This window comes from Scyliorhinus canicula, chromosome 13 (genome assembly GCF_902713615.1).
Source record: "Scyliorhinus canicula chromosome 13, sScyCan1.1, whole genome shotgun sequence".
Classification (NCBI taxonomy): Eukaryota; Metazoa; Chordata; class Chondrichthyes; order Carcharhiniformes; family Scyliorhinidae; genus Scyliorhinus; species Scyliorhinus canicula.
In genome coordinates this window covers 3,379,077-3,387,291 of record NC_052158.1, presented here as the reverse complement: position 1 = coordinate 3,387,291, position 8,215 = coordinate 3,379,077, and the positions used below count along the sequence as shown (strand labels likewise).

The 8,215-nt window shown below is 52.2% G+C and overlaps 1 protein-coding gene across 1 annotated transcript in view; it reads right to left on the bottom strand.

Annotated features, from left to right (window-relative positions):
* Positions 1–8,215, bottom strand: part of LOC119975833 (zinc-binding protein A33-like) — an 87,545-nt gene that overhangs the window by 37,195 nt on the left and 42,135 nt on the right. The gene's annotated exons all lie outside the window — the stretch shown is intronic.

Here is an 8,215-nt window from a genome sequence, read left to right as displayed (position 1 = left end):
CACCACCTTGTCAAAGGGAAACTAGGGATGGACAATAAATTCTGACCTCGCCAGCGATGTCCAGAACCCATAATGGAAGAATAAAAACTGTTTCAAAGCCTGGAGATTGCTGCATTTGGACATGAACTGCTTCAATATCTGAATAATAATCTTTTATTGTCACAAGTATGAAGTTACAGTGAAAAGCCCCTAGTTGCCACATTCCGGCACCTGTTCGGGGAGGCTGGTACAGGAATTGAACCCGTGCTGCTGGCTTTATTCTGCATTACAAACCAGCTGTCTAGCCCACTGAGCTAAACCGCCCCAGTAGCTACGATGTTGAATGTTGGGCGATTAAGACTCTGCCTGCTTACTCAGGTGGATATATAGGATCCCACTGAATCATTTTGAGTTGGGGGGAGTTCCTCCCCGTGTCCTGGTCAATATTTATCTCTCAATCAATGTGGCTGTGAAATTTTTTAGACGCTAATTGACCTTTGAAGTCATGAAACAAATGGAGGATTTTCTTTTAAATGATGTGTGTGGTGTGAATTTAGTTTATTTTATATCACTGTTAAAAGGCACTAAATCTCTGTTTTAAGCAGAGTAAAAGGCAGCTTTGAAGAAGGTTAACTTTTTTATTTGAAACTGAAGTTAAGTTGTCAGCTTCCCCACCCCTCAGGGTTCTCAGACACTGAATAGAAACACAAGTTGCTGCCGTCCCAGAGGCTGCTTTCCCCTTTTTGAGAGAGAGCTGACTGGTGGTGGGTTTAACCTGAGGGTCACCACATTTCAGGCGAGGAGCAAGGTTGAACCTTCCTGAATAACCATAGCTGATATGGGAGTTGAACCCACACTGCTGGCATCACTCTACATTACAAACCAGCCGTCCAGTCAACTGAGCTAAACCAACGCCCTTTAACCCTACTCCCATTTGCCGTGTTATATTGGCCAATGTAAATTTAGAATTTAGAACAGTACAGCACAGAACAGGCCCTTCGGCCCTCGATGTTGTGCCGAGCAATGATCACCCTACTTAAACCCACGTATCCACCCTATACCCGTAACCCAACAATCCCCCATTAACCTTACACTACGGGCAATTTAGCATGGCCAATCCACCTAACCCGCACATCTTTGGACTGTGGGAGGAAACCGGAGCACCCGGAGGAAACCCACGCACACACAGGGAGGACGTGCAGACTCCACACAGACAGTGACCCAGCCGGGAATCGAACCTGGGACCCTGGAGCTGTGAAGCATTGATGCTAACCACCATGCTACCGTGAGGCCCCTAAAAAAAATATTTTTTCGAGCCATGATCACCCTACTCAAACCCACGTATCCACCCTATACCCGTAACCCAACAACCCCTCCCCCCCCCCCTTAACCTTACTTTTTTATTAGGACACTACGGGCAATTTAGCATGGCCAATCCACCTAACCCGCACATCTTTGGACTGTGGGAGGAAACCGGAGCACCCGGAGGAAACCCACGCACACAGGGGGAGGACGTGCAGACTCCACACAGACAGTGACCCAGCCGGGAATCGAACCTGGGACCCTGGAGCTGTGAAGCATTTATGCTAACCACCATGCTACCCTGCTGTAAAACAATCTTACTTTTCAGTTCAGCGATGCTAGAATGCCCATTGCTGTGAATGTTTGTGAAACAAGTGCATTGAGTGAGAGAGTTCCAGCAGGTTGATAGCGATATGGTGAAGGGTTTACCAGGTGTGGGCCATGAAAGCAACGTGAACAATGTAAGGGATGAAGCAGAAATTCCACATTCTATACCACCCGCATGTCCTCACGCTTGGTGGAAAGCCGACTGATGGGGATTTTCTTCAGGGCCAGAATCGTCCCCCGAGCCTTCGTTTGTCAACAAAGGGTTTCTTGATGTCACGATGAGTGGATCGAATTGGCTGAAGACTGGCTTCTGTGATGCTGGGGCCCTCCGGAAGTGGCCGAGGTGGATTATCCACTCGGCATGTCTGGCTGAAGACAGTTGGAAATGCTTCAACCTTATCTTTTGCACTGATGTGCTGTGCTCTCCCGTCATTGAAGACGATTTTTAGAAGTGTTTCAGGAGTGCGACAGACCAGATCTGTTGGTTGTGGAATCGCTTAGCTCTGCCTATTACTCGCTGCTTATGCCCTTCACCACGCAAGTAGTCCTGTGTTATCGTGCACCAGGCTGACACCTCATTTTTAGCTCTGCCCAGTGCTGCGTCTGGATGGCCTCCTGTATTCCACATCAGGCATTTTCAAAGTCGGGGTCGTGACCCACGGGGCGGTGACGGGAGGGTAGCGTAGCCGTCCGTCGCGGCGTTCTCGATTGCGCAAATTTGCGCACAATAGCCGGCTTTTAACAATGCTGGCTGGGAGCGGCCTTCAAAATGACGGCTGCCACCTGATGGAACCATCAATTCACCAGACACGTGTTTCCGATATGAATCTAGGCTTCAATCGACTTACTTCAGAGAACAGCCTGTTACCCATTGATGAACTCTTAGTGAACTCAGGCTGACTCTGGACAAGGGTATTTATACAGCTGCACTAGGGGGAGGAGTCATGGGCGGAGCCAAGGGTGGAGCCCAGTACAAGTTCCTGAGTACTCCCAGAGCTACTCCCCCCTGTGGTAGGCTAGCGCTACTGCGCTTACAAAGACAGTGTGAATTATCATATATATATATATATATATTACATTCACCACGCGACCATATAAAAAATTGTGGGTGCGCTGCCATCATTTTGAAGGTGGCTCGCAGCCGACATTGTTAAAAGCCGCCTGTTGCACGCAAATTTGCGCAATCGGAGACGCAGGAGAAGATTCTTCTTTAAGTTGTAATTTAATGTTCCTGCCTGAAGGGAGGCAGAGAGCAGGTCACGCCTCCTGAACGTCGACATCACGGGCTTTGGGTGCGATTGCGATATTTTGCCAGCAGCAAACAAGGTGAGAGAAAATGGTGGGTCGCGAAGGTTGGCTGGCGTGGGTCATGAAGGTCGGAGGCGTGGGTCGCGAAGGTCGGCCGGTTAGTAAAAATGGATCCCCGGAAAAAACTTTGAAAAACACTGCTCTACATTGAACTGGGCATAAGCTACTGGTTTGACGGTGTGAGATCAGAGATTGATGTTCACAAGTTTAGTAACTAAACAATTCACCTGAGCAAGGAGCAGTGCTCCGAAAGCTAGTGATTCAAAACAAATCTGTTGGACTTTAACCTGGTGTTTTAAGACTTCTTACTGTGCTCACCCCAGTCCAACGCCGGCATCTCCACATCATGGCAAATTTCTAAAGCTAGTCTGTTAACTTATAAACTACTTGAGCAGGAAAGTCTCAAAGCCAATGTATAAAACAGCTTTCTTTACAAAGGAACAGAATATTTCCCCAAAATATGGACACGGACATGGTGTTGTTTCCTTAACTGTCTCTTCTTCTCCCGGTGAAGGATGATTGCAATGCTTCAATGTCCTTCGAAACAATGGGTGGAATCATCCTCTCCTGTTGGCAGGGGATATGCTTGGCAACATAAGTAGACAATATGGCAGGAAGGCCAAAATCTATAGTAGTCTGCGTTTGGTACGTCCAATGTTGGGAACATAATTCTAATGCGTTTGCATTTCAAAGTGCTGACGTGTTTGACAACTGAATATGAATGATATGTATCTGGTGAACGGCATTTCGGGGTTAGTTTGCTACCTAGCTGCAGGAAGCACTCACAATCTTCAGCACCACATTATTTTTAGGCAAGTCTATACTTGCTGGCGAATGGCTTTTGCCCACCACACCTCGGGCAGCACGGTAGCACAGTGGTTCGCACAGTTGCTTCACAGCTCCAGGGTCCCAGGTTCGATTCCCGGCTTGGATCACTGTCTGTGCGGAGTCTGCACGTTCTCCCCGTGTCTGCGTGGGTTTCCTCCAGGTGCTTCGGTTTCCTCCCACAGTCCAAAGATGTGCAGGTTAGGTGGTTTGACAATGCTAAATTGCACTTAGATCATAGAATTTACAGCACAGTAGGAGGCCATTCGGCCCATCGAGTCTGCACCAGCTCCTGGAAAGAGCACCCTACCCAAGGTTAACACCTCCACCCTATCCCCATAACCCAGTAACCCCACCCAACACTAAGGGCAATTTTGGACTCTAAGGGCAATTTAGCATGGCCAATCCACCTAACCTGCACATCTTTGGACTGTGGGAGGAAACCGGAGCACCCGGAGGAAACCCACGCACACACGGGGAGGTTGTGCAGACTCCGCACCGTGACCCAAGCCGGAATTGAACCTGGGACCCTGGAGCTGTGAACCTGGGACCCTGTGGAGCTACCGTGCTTCCCTAGAAAGGTGGGGTGGGGTTACTGGATTACGGGGCTAGGGTGGAGGGGTGGGCTCGGGTACGGTGCTCTTTCCAAGGGCCGGTTCAGACTTGATGGGGCCGAATGGCCTCCTTCTGCACGGTAAATTCTATGACAGGGAGCGTGGGCGATGGGCAGTGATGAGATTCTTCGCAACCTGCCATTGGTGTTAAGTTGTTCCAGCGACAGGAGGTGGACACTTAGCCGCTCGATGTACTTCACCATCCATTTAGGCCATGGCTGATCGTTGCCTCAAACATATTCTCCCCATAATGTGCGGCCTGGAAGTGTGTTGGGGGCAGGTTCAACCCAGACATTAAGGAGGGCGTTAGGTGATTATTTGAATGGAAACAATGTGCAGGGGTTTGGAAAAAGGCAGGGGAACAGCACTAAGACATGGTGCTTGTTTGGAGGGCTAGTACAGACAGGACGGGCCGAATGGCCTCCTTCTGCCATTTTCCCGCCTCTCCCTCAGTCATTCCCGTTTTTTCAGTGGGGATTGCAACATCCTCGTGCTCTCCCTCCCTTCCCCCCACGCCGGACCCCGCCCAACCACCTTCTCCTCCAATCACAGTCTGAATTTCCCCCTGCCCCGCCCCCTCCGTGATGCTCACCTCCCCCTCCTCCAATCACAGTCTGACTTCCCCCCCCTGCCAGCACCTGCTGCTCCAATCACAGTCTGACTTTCCCACCTGCCCGCACCTTCTCCTCCAATCACAGTCTGACTTTCCCACCTGCCGGCAACTTCTCCTCCAATCACAGTCTGACTTTCCTTCTAGCCCGCCCCCTCCATGATGCTCCCCTCCACCTCCTCCAATCACAGACTGACTCCCCCCCAAGCCGGAACCTTCTCCTCCAATCACAGTCTGACTTTCGCTCTGCCCCGCCCCCTCCGTGATGCTCACCCCCTTCTCCTCCAATCACAGTCTGACGTTCCCCCTGCTCCGCCCCCTCCGTGACGCTCACCCCTTTCCTCTCCAATCACAGTCTGACGTTCCCCCTGACCAGCCTATTCTGTGTAATTCACTTTCTCCTCCCCTCCAATCACAGTCTGACTTTCTCCCTGACACTCACCGCCTTCCCCTCCAATCACAGTCTGCCTTTCCCCTGCCCCGCCCGCTCCGTGATGCTCGCCCCCTTCACGTCCAATCACAGTCTGATATTCCTCCTGCCCCGCCCCCTCCGTGATGCTCACCCCCTTCCCCTCCAATCACAGTCTGACATTCCTCCTTCCCCGCCCCCTCCGTGATGCTAGCCCTTCCCCTCCAATCACAGTCTGAATTTCCTCCCGTCCCGTCCCCTTCGTGATGCTCACCCCCTTCCCCTCCAATCACCGTCTGACCTTCCCCCCCTCCCACGTCGTGACTCTCCCTTCCCCCTCCCCGCCAATCACCGTCTGTCTGCTCCCCTCCCCCTTTTTCTCCAGTCGCTCGCGCGTTTTCTTCCAGTTGAGGTTTGAACGCCTACGTCGGGGCACCGCCGCTTTGCCGACCCACCAATCAGCGCCCGCGTCCTGCCCCCCCCCCCCCCCCCTCTGATGACGCTGCTGCAATGCAGTCTCTCAGGGAGGTCGCCACGTGGCTGCTGGGTGTGTCAGTCTGTGGTGCCCTGGCCCTGCTGGTGCCACCTGGGTACCGGCCTGGCACTGCCAAGGTGCCCCGGTAATATTGCCAGCTGGCATGGACACGGCCAGGTTGGTGGTGCCAAGCTGGCATTTTCTGCACCGGTATGATCCGGCCGGGGTTGCCCGGCGTGGGGGTCCGCCGGCCCACATTGCGTCCGAGGGGGGGGGGGGGGGGGTCAGGGATCTGGATGCCAGGCCGGATTCTCTGGCCGCCTCCACCCTGGTGACTGGAAATTCCCGCCCGAGGTCAGTTTACCGCCCATGGTGATCCTGCGGCGGGCGGGAAGAATCCATGTGCCCTGTGGCTGGATTCCCTGTTTGAAAAACGGCCATTGTGAAAACTGTGGCCTTTTACGCCCGAAAAACTGCCGGCAAAAGGCCACAGATTCACAGTCTTGCAGGCAGCTGTCGTGGAGCTCGCACTTCCAGCTCAGAGGCGGCCGCCATGCTCCATGGTGGACCTGCACAGTCAGACGTCTTACAACATCAGGTTAAAGTCAAACAGGTTTGTTTCAAACACTAGCTTTTGGAGCACTGCTCCTTCCTCAGGTGAATGAAGAGGTGGAACACCATGGTGGACCTGGACCATGGAAACTGCGCGCCCGATCCTGACCGCCCGCTCAAAAATACTGGAGTCCCGAATTGATGCACCCCTGCCCTCTGATCGGCCCTCCCCCGACTGCGGCGGCCACGGACTGAGTCCGCAGCTGCCTCAAGAGTATCCCAAACGGCAGCACCCTGTGTGTTCCATGCCGTCGGGAATTCGGCCGGTCGGGGGCGGAAATTAACAGGCGGGCCTCTGGCAATGGCCTCCGGTGGCAGATACTGTGCGTGGCGTACTCCCTGAGTACGCCGCTTTTTGTGGAGGCGGAGAAATGCTGAACCGGCGCCAGTCCCGATTTCATGTAGGAAGCTGGATTCTCCACCCAGGTGCCGAATGCGATTTCGGCGTTGGGGTGCGGAGAATCCAGCCCCTGATCTTCCGCTACAATCTACAAAATGGGGCTATGCGTACGCAAGTCGCATTTCTTAGCCATGTGTTTCTTGGCACTGGCTAAATGCCCTCGGTAGTGGGCTTTGTTCCCTTTTGGGAGAATCGGGCCCATTGACATTCAGCTGTGGGTCAGCGAGAGATCAAGTGCATGGCATCTCTGAATATTTGATTTAACATTTCGATTTTCTGTAAAAAATAGGTTTTCGCACCCTGCACACAAAATTTGAGGATGAACGAAACTAGGAAGCATCGTGAACGGCGAGGGGGATGGAACTTCGAAATGACATAATTAGGTTGGTGAAATGGGTAGATGTGTGGCAGATGAAATTGAAGTGCGGCACAGTGGTTAGCACTGCTGACTGACAGCACCAGGGACCTGGGTTCAATTCCGACCTTGGGTGACTGCAGTTTGCACTTTCTCCCCGTGTCTGCGCGGGTTTCTTCCGCGTGTTCCGCTTTCGTCCCACAGTCCAAAGATGTGCAGGTTAGGTGGATTGGCCATGGTCAGTGTGTGGGTTCATGGGGAAAGGGTGGGGGAGTGGGCCGAGGTATGGTGGTCTTTCGGAGAGTCGGTGCAGACCCGATGGGCCGAATTGCCTCCTGCACTATGGGGAGAAGTGTGAAGTGATTCATTTTGGTAGATGATTGTGGTGAGACAATTTGAATAAAGGGTCCAACTCTAATTGGGGTTAGAGCAGAGCTGAGGGACCCGGGGGTGTATATGTGGATAAATCATTGAAGGTGGCAGGTCAGACTGAGAGCGGGGTTAATAAAGCATACAGCGTCCTAGACTTTATTCATAGGAGCATAGAATTTATGTTAAAATTGAGTATAACACTCGTTCGATCTCAATTGTAGTATTGCGTCCAGTTCTGGGTGTCACACTTCAGGAAAGATGTGAGTGCAGAAAAGATTCACCGGAAGGATCCAGGGATGAGAAACTTCCGTCCCATGGATCAATTGGAGAAGATAGAACTATTTTCCTTCGAGATGAAAAGGTCGAGAGATTTGATTGAGATATTCAGAATCATGAGGGTTCTGGTCAGAGTAGATAGAAGAACTATTCCCCTCGGTAGAAAGAGAGTTGTGTGATTGCTGAATTTGCTTCCAAGTCATTGTTTAAAGTACAGTGTGTAGCACTGTTGCTCCACAGTGCCAGGGTCCCAGGTTCGATTCCCGGCTTGGGTCACTGTCTGTGCGGAGTCTGCACATCCTCCCTGTGTGTGCGTGGATTTCCTCTGGGTGCTCCGGTTTCCTCCCACAA